The sequence below is a fragment of the Rutilus rutilus genome, assembly GCF_951802725.1.
Source record: "Rutilus rutilus genome assembly, chromosome: 13".
NCBI classification, from domain to species: Eukaryota; Metazoa; Chordata; class Actinopteri; order Cypriniformes; family Leuciscidae; genus Rutilus; species Rutilus rutilus.
The window spans coordinates 40979691-40998584 of NC_140218.1; positions in this window are offsets into that span (position 1 = coordinate 40979691).

Consider the following 18894-nt stretch of genomic DNA (forward strand, 5'->3'; position numbering starts at 1 on the left):
GTACTATCACAAGGGTCTTGGAAATATATTATGAAGGTTGAAAAGTTACATGTTGTTACTTTAAGATTTGAGCAACTGATGATGAACTATTGGACTAATCTAAAAGGTCATAATGAAAGATGGCATCCTACAGTTAAGTCTTATCCCTTGTTGGGAAAGTGGGAAGGCTAAGATAGAATGCTTTGCTTGGGCATCTAGTAAAATAGCAATTGAAATGAAATTGCAGGAGAATAAGTTCAGTCCTAATGTTCCTTTCTTCAAGTACGCCAGCTTGGTTGTTTTCGCCACTAATTATAGACTTCTATATTCAAGGAGAAATAATAAGACTTAATGGGAAAGGAAACTGGGTAGAAAAAATGGAGGACAGAATAAGCCTATATATAATTCATTTATAGCTGCATTTACGGATGGATCAAAAGATCCTAAGAGTGGTGTTACTGGTTTTGCATTCACTATTCCAGAATTAAAGATAAATGTTAAGGAAAGAACCTCTGATCATTTGACAGTATTTACTGTGAAAATGTTAGCTATTTTAAGGGTATTACAGTGGGTAGAGGAAAATAAAATTACCAAGGTTCTAATTTGCTCGGATAGTTTATCATCATTAATGTCTCTTCAGTCGTTATCATCTAATAGTAGACTTGATATTGTGTACGGAATTTATGAGACTGTATATAGACTGCAACATATTAATGCAGCGGTCAGATTTTTGTGGATTCCGGCTCATAGGGGGATTGAGGGAAATGAGACAGCAGATATGTTGGCTAAGCAAGCTTTGAAACTCGACAGAATTACAAAAGTGGCACTAAGTAAAGCTGAAGTTAAAGTAAAAATAAAGGAAAATATTATGAAGACATGGCAGAGACAATGTGTCACGAACTGCACCGGGAAACAGACAGGTGATCCAAATGCAGGCTTTTATTGAAGGACAATCCAAAGAGCACAAACGGGGAAACAGGCAGTAGTCAGAGTCCAGATAAGCAGTCCAAATCAGCAGCAGTACAAACAGGGAACAAGCAGTCGCGTAATCAAAGCAGGCAGGCAAGAGGTCAGAAACACGGAGACTAAATACTAGAAAACTTAGAAACTAGAAACAAAGCTAGATCAAGCAGTGTGACACGTACAATACTGAGCACTGAACAAAGGAAACATACAGGTTTAAATAAGGAACTCAATCACCAGTAATCAAACACAACTGAAACATAATTAAACATAATGAGTCCAAGGTGAAACATAATGCAGGGAGAGAGTGCCCTCCAGTGGCTCACACGGGCACTCCACATCACATAGCCCCCCACCAAAGGAGCGGCTTCCAGACGCTCTTAAGAGCTCTGGGGGGAGGTCAACGGGGGCTGGGATGGAGGGCCAGGCCCGTGGAGAGGCAGTAGGCCAGGTGCATGGAGAGACCTGGGGCCTGGAGACCAGAGCAGAACATGAGTCCACATGAAAGCACGCTCCGCAGGCAGCCAAGGCAGAGCATGCTTGGCACAAGACCAGGGCAGAGTACATCTAGCAAAGCTGGAAGGAACCAGTAACATGGGAAGCTCAGGCATAATCAACAATGGGATAAAGGTCCATGTAGGAGCCATCTCCATGGCCCTCTCAGGTCTAGGAGGTTGTGTCAATGTCCATGTAGCTGCCACCTCCATGATCCCCTCAGGAGTAGGCAGTGGTGTAGTGGTCCATGTCGCCCTCGCCTCCATGGCCCTTTTCGGACCCCTACTGCCCCCCCCCAAAAAGTACTTGGGAAATTTTAAGGTTCCAGCCTCCGGGCTGGAAACAAGCTCTAAAACAACCTCACGGAGCTTAAGAGGCGGGACCGGCAGAGCGGGGAGAAGAGGCGGGACCGGCAGAGCGGGGAGAAGAGGCGGGGCCGGCAGGGCGAGGCGCAGAGGCGGGACCGGCAGCGCGAGGCGCAGAGGCGGGACCGGCAGGGCGAGGCGCAGAGGCGGGGCCGGCAGGGCGAGGCGCAGAGGCGGGGCCGGCAGGGCGAGGCGCAGAGGCGGGGCCGGCAGGGCGAGGCGCAGAGGCGGGGCCGGCAGGGCGAGGCGCAGAGGCGGGGCCGGCAGCGCGAGGAGCCTGGGAACGCCCTCTGGAGTCAGCCGAGCCCTGCGAGTCCTCCTCTTTCTCCTGCGTCGGCGTGGGGTAAAAGCAGGGCATGGTGGCTTTGACTCAGTAGACTCACTTGACTCAGTAGACTCACTTGACTCAGTAGACTCACTTGACTCAGTAGACTCACTTGACTCAGTAGACTCACTTGACTCAGTAGACTCACTTGACTCAGTAGACTCACTTGACTCAGTAGACTCACTTGACTCACTTGACTCAGTAGACTCACTTGACTCACTTGACTCAGTAGACTCACTTGACTCAGTAGACTCACTTGACTCAGTAGACTCACTTGACTTGGCGGGACTCGACTCACTTGACTTGGCGGGACTCGACTCACTTGACTCAATCCTCTCTGGAAGCGCCGGTTCGGCGGGGCTGACTAGATGCGCAGAATCAGCGAGAGTCGCGAGACCCTCCTGAAGCGGTGTCTTAACGGAATTCATCTGGGGTGCTGGTGCGGCAGAGCGCATGTGAGACGCCAGAGCAATAAAGCCCACGTGAAGCACTCGTGGTGGAGGTTTGACAGACCTTTCACAAAACACCGGTACAACGGGGCTGTTGAGTGGCGTGAACTTGGCGGAGCTAGAGTGAAGCGCTGGTTCAATGAAGCTTTCCTGATGAGCTTGTTCCTCTCTCGCAGAGCCCACCGAGAACGTAGAACCGCTCATGGAAAGAGCGCACTCAATATACTGGACTAACTTGCTGTACGAACCATGGGTGGGCATATACGAATACAGTGGTTCCGACAGACCTCCACGGAAGAATATCATTAGACATTGCTCGTCCAGGGGAGTTTGGGGAGCCAGTTCCAGAAAGTCCACCACGTACTCTTCAATAGAACGATCTCCCTGACGGAGACACATTATCTTTGCCACAGGATGCATCTCGAGGACCGGGACCTTCTCAGCCGCTGGATCTGTATTGGCTCAGTATTCTGTCACGAACTGCACCGGGAAACAGACAGGTGATCCAAATGCAGGCTTTTATTGAAGGACAATCCAAAGAGCACAAACGGGGAAACAGGCAGTAGTCAGAGTCCAGATAAGCAGTCCAAATCAGCAGCAGTACAAACAGGGAACAAGCAGTCGCGTAATCAAAGCAGGCAGGCAAGAGGTCAGAAACACGGAGACTAAATACTAGAAAACTTAGAAACTAGAAACAAAGCTAGATCAAGCAGTGTGACACGTACAATACTGAGCACTGAACAAAGGAAACATACAGGTTTAAATAAGGAACTCAATCACCAGTAATCAAACACAACTGAAACATAATTAAACATAATGAGTCCAAGGTGAAACATAATGCAGGGAGAGAGTGCCCTCCAGTGGCTCACACGGGCACTCCACATCACACAATGGGATGAAGGGAAGAAAGGGCGACATTTATACAATATTGTGCAAGAAGTAGGGAAAAGGAAATCTATAGATCGATGTATTAGAGAAAGTAGCATTATTTCGAGGTTGAGATTAGGACATACTAAATTAAATAAAAATATGTATTTATTGAAAAAGCACCCTTCAGGTTTGTGTGATTGTGGAAGGGGAGAGGAATCAGCTGAACATGTGATTAGTGAATGTGTTAAATATGAAAATCAAAGGATAGAATTAAAAGAGGAATTATTGAAATTTGGGGAAAATGTGTTGAACCTTAAAAATCTTTTTAAAATTGGAGAGCAGATAATGGGAGCTTTGTTTAAGTTTTTGAAAGAAACTGGTTTAATAAAAAAGATTTAATTGATTGGTGAAGTTATTATAAAGGTAGAAAGAAGGTAAAGTGAGTTTTTTATTTTATTTTATTTTATTTTTTACTTTTTTTTTTTATCTATTGTGATGCTTACATTTCTGGCCCACACTCCAGCAGAGTAGGTGGCGGATATGCACCTTAAATGTCGGTTGCCACCCGCCAATAAAAGGAAGAAGGTGGTGAGTGAGACATGTATCCTCCACTCTCTGTCTGAGTCCAGTGAGGAGCCTGCTAATGCTGGAAGGGCCTGCTAATGCTAGTGAAGAGCCTGCTAATGCTGGAAGGGCCTGCTAATGCTGTGAGTTATACATACTCTCCCACCTGTCTGAGGCTAGTGAAGAGCCTGCTAATGCTGTGAGTTATACATATTCTCCACTCTCTGTCTGAGTCCAGTGAAGAGCCTGCTAATGCTGGTGAAGGGCCTGCTAATGCTGGAAGGGCCTGCTAATGCTAGTGAAGAGCCTGCTAATGCTGGAAGAGCCTGCTAATGCTAGTGAAGAGCCTGCTAATGCTGTGAGTTATACGTATCCTCCACTCTCTGTCTGAGGCTAGTGAAGAGCCTGCTAATGCTGTGAGTTACACGTATCCTCCACTCTCTGCCTGAGGCTAGTGAAGAGCCTGCTAATGCTGTGAGTTACACGTATCCTCCACTCTCTGTCTGAGGCTAGTGAAGAGCCTGCTAATGCTGTGAGTTACACGTATCCTCCACTCTCTGTCTGAGGCTAGTGAAGAGCCTGCTAATGCTGTGAGTTACACGTATCCTCCCCTCTCTGTCTGAGGCTAGTGAAGAGCCTGCTAATGCTGTGAGTTACACGTATCCTCCACTCTCTGTCTGAGGCTAGTGAAGAGCCTGCTAATGCTGTGAGTTACACGTATCCTCCACTCTCTGTCTGAGGCTAGTGAAGAGCCTGCTAATGCTGTGAGTTATACATATTCTCCACTCTCTGTCTGAGGCTAGTGAAGAGCCTTCTAATGCTGTGAGTTACACGTATCCTCCACTCTTTGCCTGAGGCTAGTGAAGAGCCTGCTAATGCTGGAAGAGCCTGCTAATGCTGGAAGGGCCTGCTAATGCTAGTGAAGAGCCTGCTAATGCTGTGAGTTATACGTATTCTCCACTCTCTGTCTGAGGCTAGTGAAGAGCCTGCTAATGCTGTGAGTTACACGTATCCTCCACTCTCTGCCTGAGGCTAGTGAGGAGCCTGCTAATGCTGGAAGGGCCTGCTAATGCTAGTGAAGAGCCTGCTAATGCTGGAAGGGCCTGCTAATGCTGTGAGTTATACGTATTCTCCCACCTGTCTGAGGCTAGTGAAGAGCCTGCTAATGCTGGAAGAGCCTGCTAATGCTGGAAGGGCCTGCTAATGCTAGTGAAGAGCCTGCTAATGCTGGAAGAGCCTGTTAATGCTGGAAGAGCCTGCTAATGCTGGAAGGGCCTGCTAATGCTGTGAGTTATACGTATTCTCCACTCCCTGTCTGAGGCTAGTGAAGAGCCTGCTAATGCTGGAAGGGCCTGCTAATGTTAGTGAAGAGCCTGCTAATGCTGTGAGTTACACGTATCCTCCACTCTCTGCCTGAGGCTAGTGAAGAGCCTGCTAATGCTGTGAGTTACACGTTTCCTCCACTCTCTGCCTGAGGCTAGTGAAGAGCCTGCTAATGCTGTGAGTTATACGTATCCTCCACTCTCTGTCTGAGGCTAGTGAAGAGCCTGCTAATGCTGTGAGTTATACATATTCTCCACTCCCTGTCTGAGGCTAGTGAAGAGCCTGCTAATGCTGTGAGTTACACGTATCCTCCACTCTCTGTCTGAGGCTAGTGAAGAGCCTGCTAATGCTGTGAGTTACACGTATCCTCCACTCTTTGCCTGAGGCTAGTGAAGAGCCTGCTAATGCTGGAAGAGCCTGCTAATGCTGGAAGGGCCTGCTAATGCTAGTGAAGAGCCTGCTAATGCTGTGAGTTATACGTATTCTCCACTCTCTGTCTGAGGCTAGTGAAGAGCCTGCTAATGCTGTGAGTTACACGTATCCTCCCCTCTCTGTCTGAGGCTAGTGAAGAGCCTGCTAATGCTGTGAGTTACACGTATCCTCCACTCTCTGCCTGAGGCTAGTGAGGAGCCTGCTAATGCTGGAAGGGCCTGCTAATGCTAGTGAAGAGCCTGCTAATGCTGGAAGGGCCTGCTAATGCTGTGAGTTATACGTACTCTCCCACCTGTCTGAGGCTAGTGAAGAGCCTGCTAATGCTGGAAGAGCCTGCTAATGCTGGAAGAGCCTGCTAATGCTGGAAGGGCCTGCTAATGCTAGTGAAGAGCCTGCTAATGCTGGAAGAGCCTGTTAATGCTGGAAGAGCCTGCTAATGCTAGTGAAGAGCCTGCTAATGCTGGAAGGGCCTGTTAATGCTAGTGAAGAGCCTGCTAATGCTGGAAGGGCCTGCTAATGCTGTGAGTTACACGTATCCTCCACTCTCTGCCTGAGGCTAGTGAAGAGCCTGCTAATGCTGTGAGTTATACGTATCCTCCACTCTCTGTCTGAGGCTAGAGAAGAGCCTGCTAATGCTGTGAGTTATACATATTCTCCACTCCCTGTCTGAGGCTAGTGAAGAGCCTGCTAATGCTGTGAGTTACACGTATCCTCCACTCTCTGTCTGAGGCTAGTGAAGAGCCCGCTAATACTGGAAGGGCCTGCTAATGTTAGTGAAGAGCCTGCTAATGCTGTGAGTTACACGTATCCTCCACTCTCTGCCTGAGGCTAGTGAAGAGCCTGCTAATGCTATGAGTTACACGTATCCTCCACTCTTTGCCTGAGGCTAGTGAAGAGCCTGCTAATGCTGTGAGTTACACGTATCCTCCACTCTTTGCCTGAGGCTAGTGAAGAGCCTGCTAATCCTGGTGAAGGGCCTGCTAATGCTAGTGAAGAGGCTGCTAATGCTATGAGTTATACGTATTCTCCACTCCCTGTCTGAGGCTAGTGAAGAGCCTGCTAATGCTGTGAGTTACACGTATTCTCCACTCCCTGTCTGAGGCTAGTGAAGAGCCTGCTAATGCTGTGAGTTACACGTATCCTCCACTCTTTGCCTGAGGCTAGTGAAGAGCCTGCTAATGCTGTGAGTTACACGTATCCTCCACTCTCTGTCTGAGGCTAGTGAAGAGCCTGCTAATGCTGTGAGTTATACATATTCTCCACTCCCTGTCTGAGGCTAGTGAAGAGCCTGCTAATGCTGTGAGTTATACGTATTCTCCACTCCCTGTCTGAGGCTAGTGAAGAGCCTGCTAATGCTGTAAGTTATACGTATCCTCCACTCTCTGTCTGAGGCTAGTGAAGAGCCTGCTAATGCTGTGAGTTATACATATTCTCCACTCTCTGTCTGAGGCTAGTGAAGAGCCTGCTAATGCTGTGAGTTACACGTATCCTCCACTCTTTGCCTGAGGCTAGTGAAGAGCCTGCTAATGCTGGAAGAGCCTGCTAATGCTGGAAGGGCCTGCTAATGCTAGTGAAGAGCCTGCTAATGCTGTGAGTTATACGTATTCTCCACTCTCTGTCTGAGGCTAGTGAAGAGCCTGCTAATGCTGTGAGTTACACGTATCCTCCCCTCTCTGTCTGAGGCTAGTGAAGAGCCTGCTAATGCTGTGAGTTATACGTATTCTCCACTCCCTGTCTGAGGCTAGTGAAGAGCCTGCTAATGCTGTGAGTTATACGTATCCTCCACTCTCTGTCTGAGGCTAGTGAAGAGCCTGCTAATGCTGTGAGATATACATATTCTCCACTCTCTGTCTGAGGCTAGTGAAGAGCCTGCTAATGCTATGAGTTATACGTATACTCCACTCCCTGTCTGAGGCTAGTGAAGAGCCTGCTAATGCTGTGAGTTACACGTATTCTCCACTCTTTGCCTGAGGCTAGTGAAGAGCCTGCTAATGCTGGAAGAGGCTGCTAATGCTGGAAGGGCCTGCTAATGCTAGTGAAGAGTCTGCTAATGCTGTGAGTTATCCGTATTCTCCACTCCCTGTCTGAGGCTAGTGAAGAGCCTGCTAATGCTGTGAGTTATACGTATCCTCCATTCTTTGCCTGAGGCTAGTGAAGAGCCTGCTAATGCTGTGAGTTACACGTATCCTCCATTCTTTGCCTGAGGCTAGTGAAGAGCCTGCTAATGCTGTGAGTTACACGTATCCTCCACTCTCTGTCTGAGGCTAGTGAAGAGCCTGCTAATGCTGGAAGAGGCTGCTAATGCTGGAAGGGCCTGCTAATGCTAGTGAAGAGTCTGCTAATGCTGTGAGTTATCCGTATTCTCCACTCTTTGCCTGAGGCTAGTGAAGAGCCTGCTAATGCTGGAAGAGGCTGCTAATGCTGGAAGGGCCTGCTAATGCTAGTGAAGAGTCTGCTAATGCTGTGAGTTATCCGTATTCTCCACTCTTTGTCTGAGGCTAGTGAAGAGCCTGCTAATGCTGGAAGAGGCTGCTAATGCTGGAAGGGCCTGCTAATGCTAGTGAAGAGCCTGCTAATGCTGTGAGTTATCCGTATTCTCCACTCCCTGTCTGAAGCTAGTGAAGAGCCTGCTAATGCTGTGAGTTATACGTATTCTCCACTCCCTGTCTGAGGCTAGTGAAGAGCCTGCTAATGCTGTGAGTTACACGTATTCTCCACTCTTTGCCTGAGGCTAGTGAAGAGCCTGCTAATGCTGGAAGAGCCTGCTAATGCTGGAAGAGCCTGCTAATGCTGGAAGGGCCTGCTAATGCTGTGAGTTATACGTATTCTCCACTCCCTGTCTGAGGCTAGTGAAGAGCCTGCTAATGCTGTGAGTTACACGTATCCTCCATTCTTTGCCTGAGGCTAGTGAAGAGCCTGCTAATGCTGGAAGAGCCTGCTAATGCTGGAAGAGCCTGCTAATGCTGGAAGGGCCTGCTAATGCTGTGAGTTATACGTATTCTCCACTCCCTGTCTGAGGCTAGTGAAGAGCCTGCTAATGCTGGAAGGGCCTGCTAATGTTAGTGAAGAGCCTGCTAATGCTGTGAGTTACACGTATCCTCCACTCTCTGCCTGAGGCTAGTGAAGAGCCTGCTAATGCTGTGAGTTATACGTATCCTCCACTCTCTGTCTGAGGCTAGTGAAGAGCCTGCTAATGCTGTGAGTTATACATATTCTCCACTCCCTGTCTGAGGCTAGTGAAGAGCCTGCTAATGCTGTGAGTTACACGTATCCTCCACTCTCTGTCTGAGGCTAGTGAAGAGCCTGCTAATGCTGGAAGAGCCTGCTAATGCTGGAAGGGCCTGCTAATGCTAGTGAAGAGCCTGCTAATGCTGTGAGTTATACGTATTCTCCACTCTCTGTCTGAGGCTAGTGAAGAGCCTGCTAATGCTGTGAGTTACACGTATCCTCCACTCTCTGCCTGAGGCTAGTGAGGAGCCTGCTAATGCTGGAAGGGCCTGCTAATGCTAGTGAAGAGCCTGCTAATGCTGTGAGTTATACGTATTCTCCACTCTCTGTCTGAGGCTAGTGAAGAGCCTGCTAATGCTGTGAGTTACACGTATCCTCCACTCTCTGTCTGAGGCTAGTGAGGAGCCTGCTAATGCTGGAAGGGCCTGCTAATGCTAGTGAAGAGCCTGCTAATGCTGGAAGAGCCTGCTAATGCTGTGAGTTATACGTATTCTCCCACCTGTCTGAGGCTAGTGAAGAGCCTGCTAATGCTGGAAGAGCCTGCTAATGCTGGAAGAGCCTGCTAATGCTGGAAGGGCCTGCTAATGCTAGTGAAGAGCCTGCTAATGCTGGAAGAGCCTGTTAATGCTGGAAGAGCCTGCTAATGCTGGAAGGGCCTGCTAATGCTGTGAGTTATACGTATTCTCCACTCCCTGTCTGAGGCTAGTGAAGAGCCTGCTAATGCTGGAAGGGCCTGCTAATGTTAGTGAAGAGCCTGCTAATTCTGTGAGTTACACGTATCCTCCACTCTCTGCCTGAGGCTAGTGAAGAGCCTGCTAATGCTGTGAGTTATACGTATCCTCCACTCTCTGTCTGAGGCTAGTGAAGAGCCTGCTAATGCTGTGAGTTATACATATTCTCCACTCCCTGTCTGAGGCTAGTGAAGAGCCTGCTAATGCTGTGAGTTACACGTATCCTCCACTCTCTGTCTGAGGCTAGTGAAGAGCCTGCTAATGCTGTGAGTTATACGTATCCTCCACTCTCTGTCTGAGGCTAGTGAAGAGCCTGCTAATGCTGTGAGTTACACGTATCCTCCACTCTCTGTCTGAGGCTAGTGAAGAGCCTGCTAATGCTGTGAGTTACACGTATCCTCCACTCTTTGCCTGAGGCTAGTGAAGAGCCTGCTAATGCTGGAAGAGCCTGCTAATGCTGGAAGGGCCTGCTAATGCTAGTGAAGAGCCTGCTAATGCTGTGAGTTACACGTATCCTCCACTCTCTGCCTGAGGCTAGTGAGGAGCCTGCTAATGCTGGAAGGGCCTGCTAATGCTAGTGAAGAGCCTGCTAATGCTGGAAGGGCCTGCTAATGCTGTGAGTTATACGTACTCTCCCACCTGTCTGAGGCTAGTGAAGAGCCTGCTAATGCTGGAAGAGCCTGCTAATGCTGGAAGAGCCTGCTAATGCTGGAAGGGCCTGCTAATGCTAGTGAAGAGCCTGCTAATGCTGGAAGAGCCTGCTAATGCTAGTGAAGAGCCTGCTAATGCTGGAAGGGCCTGCTAATGCTAGTGAAGAGCCTGCTAATGCTGGAAGGGCCTGCTAATGCTGTGAGTTACACGTATCCTCCACTCTCTGCCTGAGGCTAGTGAAGAGCCTGCTAATGCTGTGAGTTATACGTATCCTCCACTCTCTGTCTGAGGCTAGTGAAGAGCCTGCTAATGCTGTGAGTTATACATATTCTCCACTCTCTGTCTGAGGCTAGTGAAGAGCCTTCTAATGCTGTGAGTTACACGTATCCTCCACTCTTTGCCTGAGGCTAGTGAAGAGCCTGCTAATGCTGGAAGAGCCTGCTAATGCTGGAAGGGCCTGCTAATGCTAGTGAAGAGCCTGCTAATGCTGTGAGTTATACGTATTCTCCACTCTCTGTCTGAGGCTAGTGAAGAGCCTGCTAATGCTGTGAGTTACACGTATCCTCCACTCTCTGCCTGAGGCTAGTGAGGAGCCTGCTAATGCTGGAAGGGCCTGCTAATGCTAGTGAAGAGCCTGCTAATGCTGTGAGTTACACGTATCCTCCACTCTCTGCCTGAGGCTAGTGAGGAGCCTGCTAATGCTGGAAGGGCCTGCTAATGCTAGTGAAGAGCCTGCTAATGCTGGAAGGGCCTGCTAATGCTGTGAGTTATACGTATTCTCCCACCTGTCTGAGGCTAGTGAAGAGCCTGCTAATGCTGGAAGAGCCTGCTAATGCTGGAAGAGCCTGCTAATGCTGGAAGGGCCTGCTAATGCTAGTGAAGAGCCTGCTAATGCTGGAAGAGCCTGTTAATGCTGGAAGAGCCTGCTAATGCTGGAAGGGCCTGCTAATGCTAGTGAAGAGCCTGCTAATGCTGGAAGAGCCTGTTAATGCTGGAAGAGCCTGCTAATGCTGGAAGGGCCTGCTAATGCTGTGAGTTATACGTATTCTCCACTCCCTGTCTGAGGCTAGTGAAGAGCCTGCTAATGCTGGAAGGGCCTGCTACACTGCAAAAAATGCTGTTCTTACTTAGTATTTTTGTGTTGTTTCCAGTCCAAAAATCTAAAAATTCTTAAATCAAGAAGCATTTACTAGAGAAGTAAAACTACATAAGAAATTCTATTTTGTTTTCAGATAAACAGAAAGTATCTTAAGTGATTTTTGCTTAAAACAAGCTAAATTATCTGCCAGTGCAGTAAGGAAAATAATCTTGTTTTAAGATTATGTTTTTATTAAGTTTTTTTGAATTAAGTTTTTTTTTCTTACTGCACTGGCAGATAATTTAGCTTGTTTTAAGCAAAAATTACTTAAGTTACTTACTGTTTATCTGAAAACAAAAAATAATTTCTTATGTAGTTTTACTTCTCTAGTAAATACTTCTTGATTTAAGAATTTTTAGATTTTTGGACTGGAAACAACACAAAAATACTAAGTAAGAACAGCATTTTTTGCAGTGTAATGTTAGTGAAGAGCCTGCTAATGCTGTGAGTTACACGTATCCTCCACTCTCTGCCTGAGGCTAGTGAAGAGCCTGCTAATGCTGTGAGTTATACGTATCCTCCACTCTCTGTCTGAGGCTAGTGAAGAGCCTGCTAATGCTGTGAGTTATACATATTCTCCACTCCCTGTCTGAGGCTAGTGAAGAGCCTGCTAATGCTGTGAGTTACACGTATCCTCCACTCTCTGTCTGAGGCTAGTGAAGAGCCTGCTAATGCTGTGAGTTACACGTATCCTCCACTCTTTGCCTGAGGCTAGTGAAGAGCCTGTTAATGCTGGAAGAGCCTGCTAATGCTGGAAGGGCCTGCTAATGCTAGTGAAGAGCCTGCTAATGCTGTGAGTTATACGTATTCTCCACTCTCTGTCTGAGGCTAGTGAAGAGCCTGCTAATGCTGTGAGTTACACGTATCCTCCCCTCTCTGTCTGAGGCTAGTGAAGAGCCTGCTAATGCTGTGAGTTACACGTATCCTCCACTCTCTGCCTGAGGCTAGTGAGGAGCCTGCTAATGCTGGAAGGGCCTGCTAATGCTGTGAGTTATACGTACTCTCCCACCTGTCTGAGGCTAGTGAAGAGCCTGCTAATGCTGGAAGAGCCTGCTAATGCTGGAAGAGCCTGCTAATGCTGGAAGGGCCTGCTAATGCTAGTGAAGAGCCTGCTAATGCTGGAAGAGCCTGTTAATGCTGGAAGAGCCTGCTAATGCTGGAAGGGCCTGCTAATGCTGTGAGTTATACGTATTCTCCACTCCCTGTCTGAGGCTAGTGAAGAGCCTGCTAATGCTGGAAGGGCCTGCTAATGTTAGTGAAGAGCCTGCTAATACTGTGAGTTACACGTATCCTCCACTCTCTGCCTGAGGCTAGTGAAGAGCCTGCTAATGCTGTGAGTTATACGTATCCTCCACTCTCTGTCTGAGGCTAGTGAAGAGCCTGCTAATGCTGTGAGTTATACATATTCTCCACTCCCTGTCTGAGGCTAGTGAAGAGCCTGCTAATGCTGTGAGTTACACGTATCCTCCACTCTCTGTCTGAGGCTAGTGAAGAGCCTGCTAATGCTGTGAGTTACACGTATCCTCCACTCTTTGCCTGAGGCTAGTGAAGAGCCTGCTAATGCTGGAAGAGCCTGCTAATGCTGGAAGGGCCTGCTAATGCTAGTGAAGAGCCTGCTAATGCTGTGAGTTATACGTATTCTCCACTCTCTGTCTGAGGCTAGTGAAGAGCCTGCTAATGCTGTGAGTTACACGTATCCTCCACTCTCTGCCTGAGGCTAGTGAGGAGCCTGCTAATGCTGGAAGGGCCTGCTAATGCTAGTGAAGAGCCTGCTAATGCTGGAAGAGCCTGCTAATGCTGGAAGGGCCTGCTAATGCTGGAAGAGCCTGCTAATGCTGGAAGGGCCTGCTAATGCTGGAAGGGCCTGCTAATGCTAGTGAAGAGCCTGCTAATGCTGGAAGAGCCTGTTAATGCTGGAAGAGCCTGCTAATGCTAGTGAAGAGCCTGCTAATGCTGGAAGGGCCTGCTAATGCTAGTGAAGAGCCTGCTAATGCTGGAAGGGCCTGCTAATGCTGGAAGAGCCTGCTAATGCTGGAAGAGCCTGCTAATGCTGGAAGAGCCTGCTAATGCTGGAAGGGCCTGCTAATGCTAGTGAAGAGCCTGCTAATGCTGGAAGAGCCTGTTAATGCTGGAAGAGCCTGCTAATGCTAGTGAAGAGCCTGCTAATGCTGGAAGGGCCTGCTAATGCTAGTGAAGAGCCTGCTAATGCTGGAAGGGCCTGCTAATGCTGTGAGTTACACGTATCCTCCACTCTCTGCCTGAGGCTAGTGAAGAGCCTGCTAATGCTGTGAGTTATACGTATCCTCCACTCTCTGTCTGAGGCTAGTGAAGAGCCTGCTAATGCTGTGAGTTATACATATTCTCCACTCCCTGTCTGAGGCTAGTGAAGAGCCTGCTAATGCTGGAAGAGCCTGCTAATGTTGGAAGAGCCTGCTAATGCTGGAAGGGCCTGCTAATGCTAGTGAAGAGCCTGCTAATGCTGGAAGAGCCTGTTAATGCTGGAAGAGCCTGCTAATGCTAGTGAAGAGCCTGCTAATGCTGGAAGGGCCTGCTAATGCTAGTGAAGAGCCTGCTAATGCTGGAAGGGCCTGCTAATGCTGTGAGTTACACGTATCCTCCACTCTCTGCCTGAGGCTAGTGAAGAGCCTGCTAATGCTGTGAGTTATACGTATCCTCCACTCTCTGTCTGAGGCTAGTGAAGAGCCTGCTAATGCTGTGAGTTATACATATTCTCCACTCCCTGTCTGAGGCTAGTGAAGAGCCTTCTAATGCTGTGAGTTACACGTATCCTCCACTCTCTGTCTGAGGCTAGTGAAGAGCCCGCTAATACTGGAAGGGCCTGCTAATGTTAGTGAAGAGCCTGCTAATGCTGTGAGTTACACATATCCTCCACTCTCTGCCTGAGGCTAGTGAAGAGCCTGCTAATGCTATGAGTTACACGTATCCTCCACTCTTTGCCTGAGGCTAGTGAAGAGCCTGCTAATGCTGTGAGTTACACATATCCTCCACTCTCTGCCTGAGGCTAGTGAAGAGCCTGCTAATGCTATGAGTTACACGTATCCTCCACTCTTTGCCTGAGGCTAGTGAAGAGCTTGCTAATGCTGTGAGTTACACGTATCCTCCACTCTTTGCCTGAGGCTAGTGAAGAGCCTGCTAATGTTGGTGAAGGGCCTGCTAATGCTAGTGAAGAGGCTGCTAATGCTATGAGTTATACGTATTCTCCACTCCCTGTCTGAGGCTAGTGAAGAGCCTGCTAATGCTGTGAGTTACACGTATTCTCCACTCCCTGTCTGAGGCTAGTGAAGAGCCTGCTAATGCTGTGAGTTACACGTATCCTCCACTCTTTGCCTGAGGCTAGTGAAGAGCCTGCTAATGCTGTGAGTTACACGTATCCTCCACTCTTTGCCTGAGGCTAGTGAAGAGCCTGCTAATGCTGGTGAAGGGCCTGCTAATGCTAGTGAAGAGGCTGCTAATGCTGTGAGTTATACGTATTCTCCACTCCCTGTCTGAGGCTAGTGAAGAGCCTGCTAATGCTGTGAGTTACACGTATCCTCCACTCTCTGCCTGAGGCTAGTGAAGAGCCTGCTAATGCTGGTGAAGGGCCTGCTAATGCTAGTGAAGAGGCTGCTAATGCTGTGAGTTATACATATTCTCCACTCTCTGTCTGAGGCTAGTGAAGAGCCTGCTAATGCTGTGAGTTATACGTATTCTCCACTCCCTGTCTGAGGCTAGTGAAGAGCCTGCTAATGCTGTGAGTTACACGTATTCTCCACTCTTTGCCTGAGGCTAGTGAAGAGCCTGCAAATGCTGGAAGAGGCTGCTAATGCTGGAAGGGCCTGCTAATGCTAGTGAAGAGTCTGCTAATGCTGTGAGTTATCCGTATTCTCCACTCCCTGTCTGAGGCTAGTGAAGAGCCTGCTAATGCTGTGAGTTATACGTATTCTCCACTCCCTGTCTGAGGCTAGTTAAGAGCCTGCTAATGCTGTGAGTTACACGTATCCTCCATTCTTTGCCTGAGGCTAGTGAAGAGCCTGCTAATGCTGTGAGTTACACGTATCCTCCACTCTCTGTCTGAGGCTAGTGAAGAGCCTGCTAATGCTGGAAGAGCCTGTTAATGCTGGAAGAGCCTGCTAATGCTGGAAGGGCCTGCTAATGCTAGTGAAGAGCCTGCTAATGCTGTGAGTTATACGTATTCTCCACTCTCTGTCTGAGGCTAGTGAAGAGCCTGCTAATGCTGTGAGTTACACGTATCCTCCCCTCTCTGTCTGAGGCTAGTGAAGAGCCTGCTAATGCTGTGAGTTACACGTATCCTCCACTCTCTGCCTGAGGCTAGTGAGGAGCCTGCTAATGCTGGAAGGGCCTGCTAATGCTGTGAGTTATACGTACTCTCCCACCTGTCTGAGGCTAGTGAAGAGCCTGCTAATGCTGGAAGAGCCTGCTAATGCTGGAAGAGCCTGCTAATGCTGGAAGGGCCTGCTAATGCTAGTGAAGAGCCTGCTAATGCTGGAAGAGCCTGTTAATGCTGGAAGAGCCTGCTAATGCTGGAAGGGCCTGCTAATGCTGTGAGTTATACGTATTCTCCACTCCCTGTCTGAGGCTAGTGAAGAGCCTGCTAATGCTGGAAGGGCCTGCTAATGTTAGTGAAGAGCCTGCTAATACTGTGAGTTACACGTATCCTCCACTCTCTGCCTGAGGCTAGTGAAGAGCCTGCTAATGCTGTGAGTTATACGTATCCTCCACTCTCTGTCTGAGGCTAGTGAAGAGCCTGCTAATGCTGTGAGTTATACATATTCTCCACTCCCTGTCTGAGGCTAGTGAAGAGCCTGTTAATGCTGTGAGTTACACGTATCCTCCACTCTCTGTCTGAGGCTAGTGAAGAGCCTGCTAATGCTGTGAGTTACACGTATCCTCCACTCTTTGCCTGAGGCTAGTGAAGAGCCTGCTAATGCTGGAAGAGCCTGCTAATGCTGGAAGGGCCTGCTAATGCTAGTGAAGAGCCTGCTAATGCTGTGAGTTATACGTATTCTCCACTCTCTGTCTGAGGCTAGTGAAGAGCCTGCTAATGCTGTGAGTTACACGTATCCTCCACTCTCTGCCTGAGGCTAGTGAGGAGCCTGCTAATGCTGGAAGGGCCTGCTAATGCTAGTGAAGAGCCTGCTAATGCTGGAAGAGCCTGCTAATGCTGGAAGGGCCTGCTAATGCTGGAAGAGCCTGCTAATGCTGGAAGGGCCTGCTAATGCTGGAAGGGCCTGCTAATGCTAGTGAAGAGCCTGCTAATGCTGGAAGAGCCTGTTAATGCTGGAAGAGCCTGCTAATGCTAGTGAAGAGCCTGCTAATGCTGGAAGGGCCTGCTAATGCTAGTGAAGAGCCTGCTAATGCTGGAAGGGCCTGCTAATGCTGGAAGAGCCTGCTAATGCTGGAAGAGCCTGCTAATGCTGGAAGAGCCTGCTAATGCTGGAAGGGCCTGCTAATGCTAGTGAAGAGCCTGCTAATGCTGGAAGAGCCTGTTAATGCTGGAAGAGCCTGCTAATGCTAGTGAAGAGCCTGCTAATGCTGGAAGGGCCTGCTAATGCTAGTGAAGAGCCTGCTAATGCTGGAAGGGCCTGCTAATGCTGTGAGTTACACGTATCCTCCACTCTCTGCCTGAGGCTAGTGAAGAGCCTGCTAATGCTGTGAGTTATACGTATCCTCCACTCTCTGTCTGAGGCTAGTGAAGAGCCTGCTAATGCTGTGAGTTATACATATTCTCCACTCCCTGTCTGAGGCTAGTGAAGAGCCTGCTAATGCTGGAAGAGCCTGCTAATGTTGGAAGAGCCTGCTAATGCTGGAAGGGCCTGCTAATGCTAGTGAAGAGCCTGCTAATGCTGGAAGAGCCTGTTAATGCTGGAAGAGCCTGCTAATGCTAGTGAAGAGCCTGCTAATGCTGGAAGGGCCTGCTAATGCTAGTGAAGAGCCTGCTAATGCTGGAAGGGCCTGCTAATGCTGTGAGTTACACGTATCCTCCACTCTCTGCCTGAGGCTAGTGAAGAGCCTGCTAATGCTGTGAGTTATACGTATCCTCCACTCTCTGTCTGAGGCTAGTGAAGAGCCTGCTAATGCTGTGAGTTATACATATTCTCCACTCCCTGTCTGAGGCTAGTGAAGAGCCTTCTAATGCTGTGAGTTACACGTATCCTCCACTCTCTGTCTGAGGCTAGTGAAGAGCCCGCTAATACTGGAAGGGCCTGCTAATGTTAGTGAAGAGCCTGCTAATGCTGTGAGTTACACATATCCTCCACTCTCTGCCTGAGGCTAGTGAAGAGCCTGCTAATGCTATGAGTTACACGTATCCTCCACTCTTTGCCTGAGGCTAGTGAAGAGCCTGCTAATGCTGTGAGTTACACATATCCTCCACTCTCTGCCTGAGGCTAGTGAAGAGCCTGCTAATGCTATGAGTTACACGTATCCTCCACTCTTTGCCTGAGGCTAGTGAAGAGCTTGCTAATGCTGTGAGTTACACGTATCCTCCACTCTTTGCCTGAGGCTAGTGAAGAGCCTGCTAATGCTGGTGAAGGGCCTGCTAATGCTAGTGAAGAGGCTGCTAATGCTATGAGTTATACGTATTCTCCACTCCCTGTCTGAGGCTAGTGAAGAGCCTGCTAATGCTGTGAGTTACACGTATTCTCCACTCCCTGTCTGAGGCTAGTGAAGAGCCTGCTAATGCTGTGAGTTACACGTATCCTCCACTCTTTGCCTGAGGCTAGTGAAGAGCCTGCTAATGCTGTGAGTTACACGTATCCTCCACTCTTTGCCTGAGGCTAGTGAAGAGCCTGCTAATGCTGGTGAAGGGCCTGCTAATGCTAGTGAAGAGGCTGCTAATGCTGTGAGTTATACGTATTCTCCACTCCCTGTCTGAGGCTAGTGAAGAGCCTGCTAATGCTGTGAGTTACACGTATCCTCCACTCTCTGCCTGAGGCTAGTGAAGAGCCTGCTAATGCTGGTGAAGGGCCTGCTAATGCTAGTGAAGAGGCTGCTAATGCTGTGAGTTATACATATTCTCCACTCTCTGTCTGAGGCTAGTGAAGAGCCTGCTAATGCTGTGAGTTATACGTATTCTCCACTCCCTGTCTGAGGCTAGTGAAGAGCCTGCTAATGCTGTGAGTTACACGTATTCTCCACTCTTTGCCTGAGGCTAGTGAAGAGCCTGCAAATGCTGGAAGAGGCTGCTAATGCTGGAAGGGCCTGCTAATGCTAGTGAAGAGTCTGCTAATGCTGTGAGTTATCCGTATTCTCCACTCCCTGTCTGAGGCTAGTGAAGAGCCTGCTAATGCTGTGAGTTATACGTATTCTCCACTCCCTGTCTGAGGCTAGTTAAGAGCCTGCTAATGCTGTGAGTTACACG